We start from the raw sequence: 20,106 nt of genomic DNA, 5'->3' as shown, positions 1-20,106 counted from the left end.
GGTGATGGAAGCTTGGGCTCTCTTTTTTCTAGAGGCAGTGAGTAATATTTTGTCCTTAGAAAGGATAGCTCCTTCACCAAGCACTTTATGAACTTTGTGGGACACAAGCATTCAGACCGTAGTTGTTCTAAATAATCACAATACCATGATCACATCCAAGAAATAGACCACTGACATATTATTTAATACACATCCATATGCATAATTTCCCAGTTCCCTGAATGATTTTAGCTTTTTCTTTTTTCTTTCTAGTCCAAGATCCAATTTAAGATCACACATTGCATTTATTTTTATATATCTTTAATCTCTTAATCTAGAGCAATTCCTCTGGTGTTTTGTTTTGTTTTGTTTTGCTCTTGGTCTTTTGTGATCCTCACATTTTTGAAGAGTCAACATCATCTGTCTTGTAGAATATCCCACATCCAGTTTTATCTGATTGCTTTTTTTTTATGATTAGTGAGTGTATTAGTTAGAGTTCTCTAGAGGAACAGATTCGATATATGCATGATTATACAAGGGATTTATGTGGTGGGCTTGCAGAATCAGAACTGGAAGAATCCAGCGGCCATTTGCTGAATTGGTATTGGACAGCCAGAGAATCCAGTAGCAGTTAAAAGCTGAAGGCCTGGAAGCTTCCCTCAGAGTCACGAGTGTGACTGAAGGGTCTGTGCCAGCGGCCTGAAGGAACTGAGATCAGTGTCCAGGACCAATGGTGATGACTGGAGTTCCTCCAAAAAAAGGGGAAGACTTCCTTTTTCCTACCCTTTTTATCCCACCCAGGCTACAAGCCTGTTGGTTTGCGCCACCCACATCTGGGGTGGTTCTTCCCTCCTCAGTTTCCTAGGTTACATGTCAGTCATCCACAGATACACCCAAACTTTACTAATCTGCTAGGCAGTTCTTGCTCAAGTCAAATGGACATATCACAATTAACAATCAATTAGATTCATGGATTCTTTCTCCTCTGAGGATTATTACAACATGTCCAGTGAACTAAAGAGACTCTGACTGAGACTACTGCAGAGGAGAAACCAGTGGGCCCCAGCTGGAGACTCTGCGAAAAGGAGTCTGGAATGGGGACTTATGGTTGACATCCAGGTCTACAGGACAGTTAGTTTTATGTACTGGGGTTTGTATGTGCATGATAAATGTCTGAGGTTGAAAGAATGAGATGAAAGAGGAAAATATTAGGCGAAAAATAAGTTGAGTAAGAAAATATAGCTCAATATAGACAGAAAAATGTATACATGATAGAAAGACAGTAATGGTGATAAATTACTGAATGAGCCTTCTAATGCACTATTTTTTTTCTCAGTAAGACAAAACCAAGAGCTAATAGACTCTTAAAATTTTTTGATTTATCAGTTAGGATGACTGAAAACATTTTTGAGACAGGAAAGATGAAAACTCATATTAAAAGATCTGACATTGTTAACCGAGATGATTAACAAAGCATAGATACACAATGTATCCAGTATTACACAACTAACAAATCCAAATGTCAAACTCAAGATTGATTATTCATGATAGTACGTGATGGTTAATTTTATGTGTCAACTTGACCAGGCTAGGGATGCCCAAATAGCTGGCAAAACACTGCTTCTAGGTGTGTCTGTAATGCTGTTTCCAGATGAGATTAGCATTTCTATCAGTGTACTGAGTATATAGCATCACTGTCAGCAAAGTGAGCAGGCGTTATCCAGTCCATTGAGGGCCTAATCAAACATGAAAGCAAGCAAATGTGAAATGTCTCTCTTCTTAAGCTCGAACAACCATCTTTTCCTGCCTATGTACTATGATGCTTCTGATTCTTTTTTTTTTTTTTTTTGGTACCAGTGATCAAACTCAGGTCCTTGCGCTTTCAAGGCAAGTGCCGGAACCACTGAGCTAAATCCCCAGCCCCTGATTCTTACACCTTAAGACTGAGACTGGGAATCCTCCCGGACCCCTAACCTGCCTTTCTAAGGCCTTCACACTTGGATCTAGAATTACACCAACAGCTCCCTTGGTTCTCCAGTTTACAGATGGCAGACAGTGGGACTTCATGCTCTCTATAACACATGAGCCACTTCCTGTAATAATTCACCTCATCTGTATCATCTATTTCTATATCTCCTATTTTTCTGTTTCTCTGGTGTAACCTTATATGGCTCTCCAAAATTCACATTTTGCCCTACCTTTTGAAAAACCAAAAATCTCCAAATAAACTTTATTATATAGATGCACCTTGACTCAAGATGTGGTTACACAACCTCATCATAAGTTTAAACTATCTTAAGTTGAAAATGCATTTCACAACCTAGACTATTGCATCTCCTAGCCCTAACAGCACAGCACGCGTTTCTATCTCTGTTGTTTCCCTCTTGACTGCGGGGCTCCCTGGGAGCTGTGGCTCCTTGCCACCACCTAGCATCTTCAGGAGAATCATTCTACATATCTGTAGTGTGGGAAAAGATCAAAATTCAAAATCTGAAGTCCACTTTCTACTAAATGTGTATTTCACGCCATCATAAAGTTGGAAAATTATAAATTAAACCATAAATCAGGGACTGTCTCTGTTGTACTAAGAAGGTTTCAAATTTTCAAGAAGTTTTGGGGAATGACAAATAACGGAGCAGACACTTATGGGTAATTAAGACAACAAGTTTAAAAAGTACCTTCTGAGTTGGTGAGGCAGAGTGTACAGTGAGGCAAATGTACACAGTCATTCTTCCAGAGGAAAAGTCACTACGGGTTCTTTACAGAGGCCAAAGTCTGCATTTTAGTTTCAGGAAATCCCCAAACAGGAAATAAGATGTTGCAAAGCATCGGGCTTTGGGGACAGACTCATGAGAGAGATAAATTTCAACAACCTAAAAATTTCACGGTGGCTTCTTGGCTCCTGTAGACACGTAACCCAGCCAAGGTGACGCTACCTCCCTCCCTCTGCAGGGGCTCAAATGCCCTCCATCTCACCAATCTTACCACCCATCACTCCAGAAGTAGTGTTGGCTCGACACAACAGCATTCCCTATGTCTTCCTCACATGGTCTCAGTGGAAGCTGCACAATCCATTAGCAAACTGAAGGGTGATTCATGGAGGGCACCGGAAACACAGACAGAACAGGCCCTAATCTTGTGCGGACTAAAAGAATCTGTTTGGGCAGTTGGGAGGAAATGAACTGCTGTAGAACTCAGGGGTTTAAACAGTGATCTCAGTGCTGGCAGCCTCTGGGATGACCTTGGAAAAGACTTTTAGTCTGTGTCAACTTGATCTGAACCTCCAGACAAAACATTTGAGTTCAGCCAAACAATGTTTCCAACATTTGCCTGTTTGACATCATTTAGGCACAGCCCTCATTGCACTGGGCTTCAATTTTACTCCCAAAGAAACTGTTAGGAAGGGAGCCCTCTCTGCCCTCAGCCTGTCTTTCACTGCTTTTCTAACCGCCCATACAAACAAGTTATGGGTAAACCATTTAACAATGCTGATATGCCAAGCTATCATGCTATGCACATATTACCTAGGATGTGGTGGTTTGGGGTTTGGATGAATTTGAAGATGATGCAAAGGGACCACACGGGCTTGGAGCCTGAATGTGTCTACCAGGATTTACAAGTCTTTTGGAGTGTTCTCCTGTACACTTGCTGCTGCCCAGTGACACAGAGAACTTGCTCTCTGGCTGCGCACAGCTTCTCTCCTATTTACATGTGGCTCATATTTCCTCTGGCCACTGCCTGCTGGGAAAATTGATTAATCTCAGATAGTCATTAATTGTTTGATGTCGGTTTTATAGGAGGACAGGATGGCCCAGGGCAAATCTAATTTGAGAATAACCAGGGGCAAGTGACAATATCTGTACTCTCTCATCTCCCACTGACTCCAGACATTCAAAGTGAGCTTGGCAATTAGCTGAGAAAGAAAGGAGTGACATGTGGCTTTTCCCAATGGGGGATTTATTGTCCATTTGGGTCCCTGTGTTTACTGCATCTCAAAGAAACCATGACAACCATATTTGTCTCTATTTCCTCTCCCCTAGATATTTCTAGTTCCATCTGTTGGATATTCACAGATGAAGTTAACTTTTCCTTCTCCTTTCTCATTATAAGTGTACTTATAAATACACATAAGTGCACTTATGTGAGTTCATTTACAAAAAAGTAAAAATGTAAATGTGGCACTTGGCTTGGTAAATTGTTAAATAGCATCTGCACACTTCCTCTTAATATCCACTGGCAAGTAAACATTCAATTACTTATTTTTTGATAGTTCCTATGCAGTATGCAGAGATGTAACATCACAGAGGGGGAAACGCCTACTCTGAAGGTATTTATGTGTGTTATTGTAAGTGGTTCTCTCACTCTCAAGCCTAGGGGTACACGTCTTATTTCTTTCAACTCCAAAATCTCAACTAGTGGAAGCTGGAAGAACCTCTCTTCTTCCTCATAAGGTTGCTTTGCCATCCAAAGCCACTTACAAATTCCTAGGTCACATGGCTATTTCAAAGGCACTGTACACAGAAAGCAGTGACCATGACAGGTGGCTCAACCTCTTTTTGTGGTGTAGGGTATCATTACTCTGACTCCCTCTGCTGAAACAGTTCAAGCCAGAACCATCTCAGACCCAGGAGCCCTGGCTTGTATCTATTTTGCCTTTGTCAGTCACTACCTTTATGAACCTCAGCAAAGCCCTTTACCTCATTATGAACCCAATTCCTTCATATAAAATAAAGTGGATTTAGATGACATAGCAGCTCCCAAGGCCGTTCAAAGGTTACTGTTCTATCTGGCTGAACACTGGCCAGCTATTTGGCTACTTTTCCTCTCCTGCCCTTACATATATTTCCAGCCTCTATCCTCTTCTCATTTCACTCTGTGGCCACTCTTACTTGTCTATTGTCACCATTTCACACTTTCAACTCTTGTTAACATACTTATGATTTAAAACTTTTTGGTATTTACTTTGCACATTATATTTATATGAAATAACAATTCAGTCATTTCGGACTCAATGAGTTCTCTCATATATATGCAGATGTTATACCACAATCAGGATTTAGAATGCTTATTCACACGAATATTTCCCTTTGTCCTGCTTTATGGCCAATACTCCCTGTTTCTGGTCCCTGGCAATCATTTATCTGACATTAAACATTGTTTTGTATTCAAAGTCATGCTTCTAATCTTGATCCAAATACATCTGTCCAGCTATCCACTGGGAACTATGACTTTGATACATCATAGACCCCTTGACCTTAACCAAATGGAAGTCAGGATCTTTCTCCATAAACTTAAGTCTATCACCAAAATCACACATCTGTGAATCGTCTTACATTCCTTTCTTGTCCTTCACTCCCATGTTGGTCAGTCTCAGTTAATTACTCTCCAGAGAATAGGTACGGATTACCAGAGGGAGGAGAGATGGAGAAAGGATGGTTAACGGTTATGGTGGTGCAGTCAGGTAGGTGGAGTGACTAACTCCTAATGTTCTGTAGACACTAGGATAACTATGGTTCACAACAATTAATTGAATATTTCAGAATAGCTAGTAAAGAGAATTTTGAATGTTCTCAACACAAGCATAAATACATGAGATGATAGATGTGCTCATTACACATTGTATACATGTTCTGAATGTCATGCTATACCCTATAAGTTTGCACAATTATTGTGTATCAGTTAAAAAAATTCACCTCCTTAACATATTCATGTCTTTCTGTTTCTTCTCTTACTGTTTTATGGTGGGGTCTCAGTAATCACAAGATCACCCTGCTAAGTCCAGGAAGTGACTGCAGACTTCCTTTCTTCTTGCCCCTGTCCCCGTGGGAATTAAAGATACTACCTGGTGTTTTAGGAGCATATGGAAACACAGAGTGTTGGAAAATTATGTGAACACAATGGGTCATTGCAGATGAGGCTCAGGAAGCCTTCAGGACCAGTTGACTCTCACACTTAGCATGTCCCACAGACAACATGCAGAGGGGTCCTCAGGGAAAGCCCTTGTTAAAAATCCAGGGGAAGAACAGCTGGCAGGGGAGGGAAAAGACCACACTCATGAACACTCTGTGCTCACTGGCTCAACTCCTGGAGCACCCTTGCACCAGTGGCCAATAGAGTAGACACTTGACCCTGAATTGTTCCTTCCCAAAAGTTTTCCCTGAGTATTCACCTCACATCAGACTTATAGATCTCTCCCAAGGTCATACCCACACTCTGCTAGCTCATATGACCTTCACACAGCCTGATTTCCAAAATATATAAGCTAAACTTTCTGTTCTGCTTACTTTGGGTTCTTCCTCCTCAGCCAAAGCTTCCCTTAAAAATCATACTCACTCACTTAGTACCTCTAAAAGCCACTCATAATATTTAGGGTATGACTTTCTCTGGTAGTCCTTACCTTCTTGTCAGGCTCTCTGCTTCCATCTCTCTTTTGGTATGTCCTGTGCTCTGGATATACATGCTTATGATGTGTGGCCCGCACACTCCTTGCTCTCTGTGTACCTCCACACTTTGTGTACACTGTTTCATTTCCAGTGCCTGGAATGTCATTTGGATGGTTCCCTATTTATGCTGAGAGACTTAGCTCTAATTATTTCCTTAGTGAAATCTGCCCCAATACCCCCAGAAGCCATTATTGCTCTCTTCTTTCATTACACATCATGTGTATCTGTTCTGTAACCACCATTGTATGGAAAAAGAGGAGGAAGTACACCTCTTTCCCAAATGGTCTTGCCAGTAAATTGGGTGAACACTTGAATACATACTTGTGTATACATCCACACACCCATAGGGGACAAGGGCAAACACACATAGCACTCTTTGACTTTTGGTTGAAATTCTACATTCCAGCTTTTTAAGTTTTAAGGAGGAGTCAGAACTTCAGGAGTGACTCTTCTGCCACATTTTGTGCCTTTCTTTCTCCAGCTTCTTTCACTGGTTCTGGGACAGTGTGTTCATTGTCTCTAGTATTCTGGGTGATGTAGCATCTATAATATCATGTATTCTGTAGATTTTCTTGCTAAAACATCATCTTTTCTGTTACCTGCTCTTACACTAGTCTGGTATGTGCCTGACATTAGGAGAAAGGTCACATAGGAAAAGCCACTCCTTCAATGTCTATAAAAATACTTATTATATTATTTTTAGAATCTGTTTACATATTTGTCTCCTGAAGACTGGGTTCCTTCAAAGTCAGACTCTTTCCCTCTATACATTCTTAGTGCCTAGCACAGTGCCTGGTCAAGGGAATCAAGGAATAAATTTACAAATTTGGATCTTGCCTATAATTCTCTTACTAAAGTTAATGGCTCATGTGAAGTGCATGTTCTGCCTTAATTAAAAACCTGCTGATGTGCAAATGAAAATGTGCTTGAATATCTACAAATACTTTTGAATTTTGGACAACTTTCCATTTAAAATTAGCAACAAGTAAAGGCAATATTTTTATGTGCTAATGCTTTTAATTTAATGTATTATACTTTCAAATAGAAATTGAGCCAACCCTGAGTAATTAATTTGGAAAATTTGCCAAGCTTTACTGCTGGTGGTGGACATAAAAACATAATATATGGGTCTGTATTACCTATGGTGCCATAAAAGGGAAGGAAACAAACTACTCGAGAAAATGCAACTAAACAAGGTGCATTTATTTCATTAGCCCTTTCAACAGAGGAAGCAGAGTGTCTGATTAGAGTGTTGATTGCAGACATCCAGGTGGGCTGTATGTTTTCCTTTAGGATAGGAAAAGCCTGGAGAGCTTCTCTGTTTCTAGGAAGATGCTGACCAGTCCAGAAGGGTCACCTGAAAGTCAGTTGGTTTTTGATAAATGTTTTCGAGACTAGGTTGTATTGCTAACCGACAGAGTTAGGTGAACCATTTAGGAAGTCCTTTGGCGGTATATATGCTTTACAAATTCCAACACTGTATTAAAATTTCAAATTTGGTGGAGTGATCATACTCATTTCAAGGGCTAAAATCTCTTGCAAGTTTTTTCCAACTAACCTAACCCTTGAACACCCTTCCTTGCTTTGAGGAACTGTAATGTTCATGTGGGCTGTCTCTATTCTGTATTTATATATTGTGTATATTTACATGCTGCTTTAGCATAATCCCAAATCATATCTTGTCTACTGGGTTATCTTGTCCTGGGGTCCATGTCTTTCTTTGCATTCTCTCTCTAGAGCAACTATTTATCGACTATGTTCAAAACAGTTTTTAACATCTGGCTATGATTTGAGCCTTCAAACAACTCTTTAAGGTGGAAATATTACCATTCTGCTTTTTGCAGATGGGAAAACAGCAGCAGAGAATCAAGTGACATTCAAAATTACACAGCAAATAAGTGGCAGAGTGCAGATTTAAAGAAGAGTTTGTGATAATTCTGCAATATACATTTTAAAGGAACAGAATTCTTCCAAAATATATACTTAGTGGTCCTTTAGTTGGCAGTTTGTATACTTCTCAGTTTTCTTTTTTCCTTTCTCCTCTACTAAGTGGTGTGCTATTGCTTAAAATTTAACAAATATCAGGTTCTGTAACTGCCTTCTTCCCTCTTCCCATTTCTCACTGTCCCCTGCCATCATGATGGTGCCTCTTTAAGGCACTCACACATTTACCCCTTGAAGTAGGAGTATAAAACATGTTAGCATCATACATGGTGATTAATTGTCAGAAGAAAATCACCCATGGTCTTGATCTCAGACTGTCTTTTAAATGGCATAAATCCAATTTCTGGCACTCTCCTTTGAATTTTAGTATCTCAGTACCCCTATGGTAATGTTGCTTTTTTTCTTCAGAGAAATTTAATAAAAAGATTAAATTACTCCATGGACATTTTTAATTGGATGTCTTTAGATAAATTAGGTTGATGTAACAAGAGTCTTCTTTCCTTGAATCAACTGCAAATGTGCTTTTAATAGAAACTATATTAGTCCATAGGAATTCTGCTGGAGCTACAGAATGCTCATGAAAAATATGTCCTGTTGGCTATATTGTGAGTCCCAATTGCATTGGACAATTTCACATTAAATCTTTATTTTGATGCTATATATTATTCTGCTCTATTTATTCTTGGGACCAATATAGGGAGTCACAGTTATAAAAATGTCATAAAACCAGGCTATAAATGAAATTACCTTAGGTACAAAGTAACTTATCCATGAAGTGGAAGTAAATTGCACTGCTAACTTATACCTAACAAGGGATTTGGCAGGCTGTCTCTTGGATAATTTGTCAGCTGCTAATTTGGGTTGTTTTCTTCCTTTCAATATGTGTCCCAAGCATCTGAGACACCTTAGATTTTAGCCTGACTATTGTGACTCTGAAGTGAACTAATTCACTTTTCTGCACTACAACCTTCATCTGTGTTTTTGTTTTGCCTCAGCAAATGAGGGGAAAAAAATCTGGGCATTAATCTCTCACTCCATTAGAAGGATGCATTTCTGTTTTTATACAATTAGCTGCTGTAATTTGAAGCTTTTGGTGCCTGCTGATAAGGTAGGAGGCTGGCAGCAGCAGAGGCCACAGAAAGCTTTTAGAGGGCACACCGTGAGCTGTTATCATGAGTTTCACTCAAAAGATCAAGTGTCAGCCTGCTCACGCCAGCCTGGTCCTCAAATCCCCGTGTATTCATTAATCATCGATATGTGGTTATGGAGGAGGCTCACACCCAGGCTTCAGACTGTCAGGGCTCGAGGCCCACAGGACCTGAGTAGGCAGTAATGAATTCAAATCCCTCTGCAAGCGCCTCTTGTTCTCTGTAGTGAAGGATTCAAGAAGTTAGCTCATTTGCCCAACTTTTCTTTTGTTGACATTTTAATTTGACTTCATTTATTCATTCTTAAGTGATCTCTTTGGTAGTAACAGGCAAAGGAGCTAACAAGAAAAAATGGAATCTGTTAATTCTGGAAGCCTGAAAAGTGTCCTATAAATTCCTAGCACAATGGGATGATGATTTGTGTAGGTAAGGAGAGCTTGAGGGGCCAAACACCCCATTTTCTTTACAACTTCCTATAATTTGAGAGAACACAGGCACTTCTTATAATAAAGCCAGATATCCTTAGAACAATTTAGCCCAATTTTCAAGATGATGAATGTGGAAGGATTTCTGCTTCAAATTTTGGAGTTGAATATATTCTAGAATGATCATCTCCTATTTTTCTAGGATACATTAGGATAAACATCAACATGTTTGTGAGGAAAAATTGTACAAATAAAATCCTTTCACACAAAGAGAAAACTCATTGATCTGACATGTGTAATCAGTTGCTTCTGAGAACAAGGGTGGACTTACACTAAAACAGAGATATCAGATAGTAAACTCAGGTCTGGCTTGATCTTATTTTACTTCTATGGTTTATTGGTATACTTAATAATAGCTAGTACCACATTTAGTTTGAGTATTCATGATTGGTAAAGCAGTATTCACACCTTGGAGATATTGTGGGTTCACATCCTAATCAAAATAATAAAGTAAATATTGTAATAAAGCAATTCACATTTTTTTGGTTTCCCAGTACATATGAAAGTTATGTTTATACCACACTATTGAGACAATGTCTATTGCGTGTGCTATAGTGTTATGTCTTCTTAAAAGTACATACATTAATTAAAATACTTTATTGCTTGAAAATGCTGATAATCATCTGAGCCTTCACTGAGTCATAATTTTGCCAGTGGAGGGTCTTCCCTTGATATTTATGGCTGCTGACTGAACAAGGTGGTGGCTGCTGAAGGTTGGGGTGACCATGACGATTTTTTAAAATAAGACAATGAAGAAGTTTGCCATATCAATTGATTCTTCCTTTTATGAAAGATTCCTTGTAGCATTGTACACCCAACAGAACTGTTTTCAACACTGGAGTCAGTTCTCTTAAACTCTGCTGCTGCTTTATTAACTAAGTTTATGTAATAATATAAATCCTTTATTATCATTTCATTAATTTCACAGCATCCTCACCAAGAGTACATTCTGTCCCAAGAAACCACTTTCTTTGCTCACCCATAAGAAGCAACTACTCATCTTATCACATACTTTAACACATGATTGCAGTAATTCAGCCTCACCTTCAGGCTCCATTTCTAATTCTAATTATCTTGCTTCTACTATGTCTGCAGTTACTTGTTCCTCAAAGTCATTCATGAAGGTTACAATTAATTTCTTATGAGCTTTTGTTAATGTTAGTACTGTGACTTTCTCCCATGAATCATGAAAATTCTTAATGGCATTTACAATGGTGAATCCGTTCCAGAAAGTTGCCAATTTACCTTTCCCACATTCATCAGAGCAATCACTATCTGTGGCAAGTATAACTTTATGAAATGCATTTCTTAAATATGAGACCTTAAAGTCAAAATTACTTCTTGATCCATGGACTGAAGAGTAGGTGTTGTCTTAGCAGGTAGGAGAACAACACCAATCTTTTTGTACATTTCTAGCAGAGCTCTTGAGTAATCAGGTGCATTGTCAATAAGCAGTAATATTTTGAAAGAAATATATTATTTTCTGATTAGTAGGTCTCAAAGTGGGGTTAAATAATCCAGTAAGTCATGTGCTGTCTCTCAGGCTTTGTTGTTCTATTTATAGAGCACAGGCAGAGTAATTTAGAATAATTCATAACAGCCCTAGGATTTTCAGAATGGTAAATGAGCAGTGGCTCTAACTCAAATTCACTGGCTGCTTTGCCCCTAACAAGAGAGTCAACTTGTCCTTTGAAGTGTAGAATTCACACTTTGACTCCTCCTTTTTGACTGTGAAAGTCCCTAATGACATCTTCTTTTAATGGAAGGCTGTTTCTTCTGCCTGATGGTTAGTGTAGGCAACTTTATCAGTTATCATAGCTAGATCTTCTGGATAACCTGTGGCGATTTCTACATCAGCACTTGCTGCTTTTCCTTGCACCTTTATGTTACGGAGACAGGGCTTTCTTGAAACCTCAGCTAGCTTCCGTCTTTTCTTCCTTAGCTTCTTCATCCCTCCCAGTCTTCAGAGACTTGAAAAGAACGAGGTCTTTGCTCTAGATTGGGCTTTGTCTTAAGAAGGATCTTGTGGCTGGTTTAATATGTCCAGATCAGGAATATGTTCTCCATGTTAGCAGTAAGAATATTTCACTTTTTATCAATGATGCATGGACTGGTTAATCTGTTTAATTTCCTTTAAGAACTTTTCTTTTCCATTCACAGCTTGTGCGTTTTCCACACAAGGCCAAGATAGGGTGTATCTTAGCTTTCAACATGGCTTCCAAACTAAATTTAATCATTTTAAGCTTTCTACTTAAAATAAGAGATCTACTACTATTCCTTTCAGTTGAACATGTAGAGGCCATTATAGGCTTACTAACTGGCCTATTTTCAATACTGTTGTAGTTCAGGGAGGCCTGAGGAGGAGAAAGAGGGGGCTGGCTGGTCAGTAGAGCAGTAAGAATACATACAGCACAGATCAATTAAGTTTGCTGACTTACGTGGGTACAGTTTTTAGTGCCCTAAAACAATCAGAATGGTTATATCAAAGATCACTGATCACAAGTTACCATAATAGATAATAATGAAAAGTTTGAAATAGCACAAGAATTAATAAAATGTAACACAATTCATTAAGTAAGTATCTGAGTTGGAAAAATGGCGTCCATAGCCTTGCTTGATACAGAGTTGCCACAAACTTTCAGTTTTATAAAAAACACAGTATCTGTAAAACACAGGACAGGAAGGTGCAGTAACAAAGTATTCTTATACTTCAATTTAGGATTAAGAAACATATTAATATATTCCAATTCTTGATTATGTTCACGAAGACATTTCTAATCAATGGTGAAAATTTCCTGCTAATCTTGGAATTCTAGGGTCTGCTTTTTGTCCCCCAGAAGATTCTAGCATCTCTATCATTGGTAATTGTATCCATTTATTTTTATTATTTTCACTCACTTTAAGGACTTCTTGGTATAATAAAAATCTAAACCTGGGCTTTTGAAAATTATATCTTGAGATCTGGACCTCATCTGAATCTTTTTGCTTTAGCTAACCTTTTCTCTAACACTGTTCTAGTAGGGGAAAGAGGAAAAAATGTGCCATTTCAGTACTGCCAGCTGCAGGTAAAATACTGATTTCTCACTTGACTTCTCATGCTGCTTTATGAAAAGACACCTCATTATTGATTTCATTTTTCCCTATGAGGTGGAAATTTATGCTCTCCATATTGCCTCCACTGGTGCTGTGGGATAATGAATCTTTTACTAGGTAGGGAGGCTAAAAGCCCAGGTACCTATTTTGCCTTGTCTGACGCCATGTGGGAATAGATGTTGTGACACTTCCTAAGAGTAGATATCTGGGTACCTCACCGGGAACTGTTTCTGACATGAATGTGGCTGGGTATACAGTTATTTTATTTTTATTGTGATAAAATATATATAAAATTTACCAAATAACCACTTGAGATACATAGTTCAGTGTACTTTGGCTTATATCTAGATGTCTCCCCAAAGCCTCATGCAGTCATAGTTGGGGGTTTTCAGAGGTAGCTGGTTCTAGGGTGTGTGATGCTGGGATCAAGGATGTGATACTGGGATTAAGAGTGTGAGTGCTACCTTCCCGAATGGTGGGTACCCTGGATAAGATATAAGGGACAGAAAGAGGGTCATTGCTTGTTGCTTGCTGCTTGCTGCCTTCTGCCTGTGCTGCTTTGCCATTGACCATTTCTCCTCTGCATTGCCCCTCTGCTATGCTACCTTGCCTTGGAGCCAGCTGATTATGGACTGAAACCTCTACAAACTGTGAGCTAAATAAATATTTCCTCCTTTAACTTTGGGTGCAGGGTATTTTGTCTCAGCAATGAGAAAAGTAACTAAGACAAGTGTCATTAAATATATTCATATTGTTGTGGAACATCACTACCACTCATCTCCAGAAATTTTTTATCCTCCATAACGAAACTATAAGCAACCATTCTCTACTCTTTCTTCCTCACAGCACTTGGCAATCATGGTTCCGTTTTCTGTTAATTTGACTACCTTTCTTCATATGAGTGGAATCATACAATATTTGCTTTTTCAGTCTAGGTTATTTACTAAACATAATGTCTTCAGGTTTCATCTGTGTTTAATATGTGTCAGAATTTCATTTGTTTTTAAGAACAAATATGTACATTTTCTTTATCTGTTTATCTGTGCATGAATACTGGGGTTGTTTACACCTTTTAGCTAATTGAATAATGCTGCTATATATACCTTTTCAATTCCCTGATTTCATTTCATATATATATTCTAAGTTACTTTCCTCATTTTGGGGACAAAATATCTGGCACATACAAGTTAAAGGAGGATACATTTAGTTTGGTTCACTGTTTTTAGATGATTCAGTCTTTAGTCAACCAGCTTCAAGGCAGGAAGGGCACGGGTCTGGCAGAGGAAAGCTGCTCAGGAAGCAGAGATAAAAGGGAGAGGGTGAGAAGGGAGACTGACCTTTCCAGGTCATGACCCCAGTGACACCTCTTCCAAACAGGTTCTACCTCCTAACAGCACATTCAACTATGGATTGATTCACCAGTGGACTCATTGGACAGAGTATAGCATTTCCAGGATCCAGTCACCTTCTAAAACCCTCCTAGATTCCTGGGAGATATTGTAGATCTAAATCATAACATTTCACCCTGGGTCCCAAAAGACTTATGCAAAACAAGACTTTGTGCAAAATGCACCTAATCCATCTCCAAGAATCACCAAAGTTTTAACAGTTCCAGAATTGCTAATATGTCCAAGGCCAAAGTCTGCTCTAAGATGCCAGGCACACTATTAGCTGTGACACCCTATTAAAAATCTCAAGGACAGTTAAATGCTACCAGGATAAAATGGCACAGGGTAAACATTCTAATTCCACAAGTGAGAAATAGGGAATAGTAAGGAATGGAACCAAGGCAAAACCAAAACCCAATAGGGCAAACATTAAATCGTGCAGTTCCATGTCCAGCACCCAGGGCAAGTGGCAGTGAGATGTGGGCTTGAATTGGCTTGGGTGGCCGTGCCCCTGTTGCTTTGTTGCTTGTAACCCTCATGGCCTCTCTCCGCCTGTGGCTTTCCTTAGCAGACATTTTATATTCCTTGTGTCTCCAAATTCTTGGAGTCTCCAGTACATTTTTGGCTTCACTCTCACAGCATCATTCACTGCCCTTTCAGGGGCACACTCTCTGGACTCCCAGGCCTTCTTTTGAAAAAAATAGATGAAAGCTACCCTGACCTTACAACTCTTGCATTCTGCTTGCTTATAAAACCAGCATCACCTGAGTGTTGCCAAGATCTGCTGCCAGTTTGATTCTTGGGCAGCCACCCCTGGGGCATTACTGCAGAGGCCTCTGAGTGCATGGATGGAAGAGCATTATGAAACAAATTTCAGGGAAAATTTCCTGGGAAGCTCTTCTCCAGGAGGGAGTCCAGGGTCTTTATTCTCAAATGAAAGCTTTATGGTTTTGCACCCTTGATTTTTGATTTCTTTTGTTAGGTTGATTCCTAGATATTTCAGTTTTTTAGACGCTGTTGTGAAAGGAATTGTTTGCCCTATTTCTCTCTCAGTGAGTCTGTTGTTCATGTAGAAGAAAGCTGTTGATTTTTGTGTGTTGACCTTGTATCCAGCTACTTTAGTGAATTTGGTTATTAAGTCTAGAAGAGTTTTGGTGGAGTTCTTGGGGTCTTCTATATAGAGTATCGTGTCATCTGCAAATAATGACAATTTGACTTCTTCATTACCTATCTTTATTCTTTTTATTTCTTTCTCTTGTCTAATTGCTGTGGCTAATGTTTCCATTGCTGTATTGAAAAGGAGCGGTGATAGTGGACATCCTTGTCTTGTTCCTGATTTTAATGTGAAGAATTTCAGTTTTTGACCATTTAGTATGATATTGGCTGTTGATTTTTCATAGATGGCTTTTATCAGATTGAGGTAGAGACTGTCTATTCCAATTTTTTGTAGGGTTTTTATCATAAATGTGTGTTGGATTTTGTCAAATGCTTTTTCTGCATTTATGGAGATGATCATATGTTTTTTGTCCTTGGCTCTATTGATATAGTGTATTACATTGATCGATTTGCATATGTTGAACCATTCCAGCATCCCTGGGATGAATCCCACTTGATCAGGGTGTATGATCTTCTTGATGATCTTCTGCATTCTATTTGCCAGTATCTTATTAAGGATTTTTGCATGTATGTTCATTAGTGAGATTGGCCTATAGTTCTCTTTTTTGGTTGGGTCTTTCTCTGCTTTGGGCATCAAGATGATGCTTGATTCCAGGAATGAATTTAGGAGTATTGCTTCCCTTTCAATTTCATTGAACAGTTTAAACAGTAGTGGCAGTAGTTCCTCTCTAAATGCCTTGTAGAATTCAGCAGTGAAGCCATCAGGACCTGGGCTTTTCTTAGTTGGTAAGTTTTTAATTATGTTTTCAATTTCATTCATTGATATTGGGTTCTTTAGAATTTTTGGTCTTCTTTGTTCAACGTTGGTAATTCATACATATCTAGGAATCCTTCCATTTCTTCTGTGTTTTCCATCTTATTGGCATATAGGTTGTCGAAGTAGGTATTAATGATCTTCTGGATTTCCACCCGGTCTATTGTAATTTAATCCTTTTCATTCCTAATTGCATGGATTGGGCCTCTTCTTTCCTTTTTCTGGTAAGGTTTGCTAAGGGTTTATCAATTTTGTTTATTCTTTTGAAGAATCAACTCTTGGCTTCATTAATTTTTTTGTATCATTCTCTTAGTCTCCATTGCATTGATTTCTTCTCTGATCTTTATAATTTCCTCCCTTGTATGAGGTTTGCATTTGTCCTGCCCTTTTTTTTCTAGAAGCTTGAGGTTCAGCATCAGGTTGTTTAATTGGGCTCATTGTGTTTTCCTTAAATGAGCATTTATTGATATGAATTTTCCTTGTAAGACAGCTTTCATTGTGTCCCATAGATTCCCATATTTTGTATTGTCATTTAATTGTAGGAACTGACTGATTTGTTCTTTTTCTCTGTGACCCATTGGTTATTCAGAAGTGTATTGTTCAATTTCCATATGTTTATGAAATTTTTGTGGTTTCTTTTGCTATTAATCTCAAATTTCATCACACTGTGGTCTGATAATATACATGGGATAACTTCACTTCCTTTGGACTCTCTTAAACATGTTGTATGAGCGAGTATGTGGTCTATTTTGGAGAATGACACGTGTGCAGCTGAAAAGAATGTGTATTCTGATTTTGTGGGGTAGAACACTCTAAACATCTGTTAAGTTCATTTGTTCAAGAGTTCGATTGAGTTCTAGTATTTCTTTGCTTCTTTTTTTTCTAGTTGATTTGTCTACTTGTGACAGTGGGGTTTTGAGTTCCCCTGCTACTTTTATATTAGTGCATATATTACTTTTCATATCCATTAGTATTTGTTTTATATAGTTGGGTGCACTAGTGTTTGGTGCATAGATATTTATGATTGTCATCCCTTCCTGTTGGATTCTTCCCTTTATAAGGTTATAGTGTTCTTCTTTGTCTCTCTTAATCAATGTTGGTTTGAAATCCACTTGATCTGCCAAGAGGATAGCTACTCCTGCTTTTTTTCGGCTTATGGTCACATGGAGTATAGTTTTCCACCCTTTACGTTTCAGTCTATGAGTTTCTTTTTGAATTAAGTGTGTTTCTTGTATGCAGCATATTTCTGGATCTTGCTTCTTGACCCATTCTGCCAGTCTATTTCTTTTGACTGGTGAATTGAGACCATTAACATTGATGGTTATAATTGATATCTATTGACTTATCATTGTCATGACTTTTTCTTTTTGTTGGGTTCTCCCCCTTTACATTTAATTTCTTGTCATGCCAGATGGATTCATTCTGCTTTGCTTCCTGGGGTTGTGATCCTCAATGTCTATTCCTAGGATATTGTGTAAAAGTCTTTGGAGTGCTGGTTTGGTATTCACGAAGTTCCTAAGGTGCTCTTCATCATGAAAGTATCTTATTTCTCCATCCATTTTGAAAGATAGTTTTGCAGGGTACATCACTCTGGGTTGGAGGCTGTTTTCCTTTAGGGCTTGAAATACATCACCCCAAGCTCTTCTTGCCTTGGGGGTTTGTGTTGAGAAGTCTGCTGTGATTCTGATGGGCTTTCCTTTGTATGTGATTTGTTTCTTTTCTCTGACTGCTTGGAGAACTTTGTTCTTCTGTTGTGTTTCTGGAATCTTAACAATTATATGCCTATGTGCATTTTTTTTTCTTTTGATCAAGGCTAGTTGGAGTCCTATATGACTCACTTATCTGTATGTGAAGTTCTTCTCCCCTGCTTCGGAAGTTTTCTTTCATTACTTCTGGGAACAGTTTTTTTTTATGTTATCTGCACTCTCTCCTGTTTCTTTGTTGACTCCAATCAGTCTTATGTCATTCTACTTTGCATCATCTTGCAGCTGTTGGATTGATTTTTTATGGTCCTTTATAATTTTGAAGCAATTTTTCTTTTCCGGGTCACTAATTGTAATCTTATCTTTTATGTCTGAAATTCTGTCTTCTCATTGGCTCATTCTGCTGTGTAGACTTTCCATGGAATTTTTAATCTCCTGGAAATCTGTTTGCATCTGTTTTATGGATTCCATTTGTTTCCTTTGTTGGGATTCCATCATGTTCCTCAGCTCCTCTATTTTTAATCTGTGTCCACTCTAGATTTATTAATCATGTCTTACCCTATGGGCACAATCTCTGCTGTTACCTGAGAAATTATTTCTGATTTCATTTTTTCCAGATTGTCTTTTGTTGCCAGTTCAGGGAGTCCAGGTGGTTGAGTATCAGAATATTCCATCTCCTTTCCCATTCGGGTTGCTTTAGGTGATCTGGAAGTCTGGTTTTGTGTCTTGTTTATGTGTCTTCTCATTTCAATGGGTAGGGAGAGGTGCTGTTGACAGCTGCAGGGCTCACTTCCTCTGTGCTGGGAGTGGTGGAATGGCGGCCTGGAATCCCCTTCCTCTGCACTGAGAGATGTGGTAAGGTGGCCCAGAGCCCCTTCTTCTGTGCTGGGAGTGGCAGTAAGGTGGCATGGAAGCCCCTTCCTCTGCACTGGGAGTGGTGGAACATTGGCCTGGAAGCCCCTTACTCTGTGCTGGTATTGGTGGTAAGGGGTCCAGAAGCCCCTTCCTCTGCCCTGGGAGTGGTGGTAAGACAGCCTGGAATCCCCTTCCTCTGCACTGGGAGCAGTGGAACAGCAGTCCGGAAGCCTTTCCTCTGTGCTGGGAGTGGTGGTAAGACTGCCCAGGAGCCCCTTCCTCTGCTGTGGGAGTGGTGGAATTGTGGTCCAGAAGTCCCTTCCTCTGCACTGGGAATGTTGGAATGTTGGCCCAAAAGCCTCTTCTTCTGCACTGGAAGCGGTGGCCCAGAAGCCCCCATGAGAAATTATTTATGATTTCATTTTTTCCAGATCCTGTTTTGTTGCCAGTTCAATGAGTCCAGGTGGTTGACTATCAGATTGTTCCATCTCATTTCCCTTTGAGGTTGCCTTAGGTAATATGGGAGTCTGGTTTTGAGACTTGTTTATGTGCCTTGTCATTTCCAACAGTGAGGGTAGTGGTGTGTGTGGCTCACCTCCTTGGCACAGGGGTGGCTCTTCTCCTCAGTGCTGGGGGCCTTGGTTTTGTGGCCTGGAAGGGTTCTCCTTGGTGCTGGGGGTGGCTCTGCTAACTACATTCTTTTGTATGTGAATATCTTGTTTCCCAAACACCATTTGTTTAAAAGACTTGACTTTCCTCAATGAATAGCCGTGGCACCCTTGTCAGAAATTATTTGACCAAGTATAAGAGAACTTATTTTGGGGCTTTTTATTGCATTTGTCTGTATGTCTGCTTTATTGCCAATACCATATTGTTTTGATTGCTGCAGGCTTGTAGTAAGTTATAGAGCTAGGAAATGTGAGAATTCCCACTTTATTCTTTTTCAGAATTGTTTTGGTTTTTTGGAGTCCTTTGAGATTCCATATGAATTTTAGGATAGATTTTTCTATTTCTAGATAAATGTCATTAGGATTTTTTATAGCTATTATAAAGAATATTATGATTACTTTGTGTAGTACTGACATGTTAACAATATTAATTCTTCCAAACTATAAATGCAGGATATATTTCCATTTGT

General features: G+C 39.1%; 1 protein-coding gene across 24 annotated transcripts in view; it reads left to right on the top strand.

Annotated features, from left to right (window-relative positions):
* The window catches only part of Pofut3 (protein O-fucosyltransferase 3), a 431,777-nt gene that overhangs the window by 158,549 nt on the left and 253,122 nt on the right, over positions 1–20,106 (top strand). For 4 of the 24 annotated variants that reach the window (XM_087217276.1, XM_087217272.1, XM_087217264.1 and 1 more), the window contains one exon: positions 1–20,106. This exon is cut by the window's left edge and continues 10,096 nt beyond it; it is cut by the window's right edge. The exons of the other annotated variants lie outside the window; for them this stretch is intronic. The gene's annotated coding sequence lies outside the window, so the exon portion shown is untranslated. 24 annotated transcript variants of the gene reach the window in all.

This window comes from Heterocephalus glaber, unplaced genomic scaffold (genome assembly GCF_053883595.1).
Source record: "Heterocephalus glaber isolate CG9 unplaced genomic scaffold, H.glaber_assembly_v1.0 deba00001461, whole genome shotgun sequence".
Taxonomy (NCBI): domain Eukaryota; kingdom Metazoa; phylum Chordata; class Mammalia; order Rodentia; family Bathyergidae; genus Heterocephalus; species Heterocephalus glaber.
The sequence above is the reverse complement of the archived record's forward strand: the minus strand, read 5'-3'. Positions and strand labels throughout refer to the sequence as shown.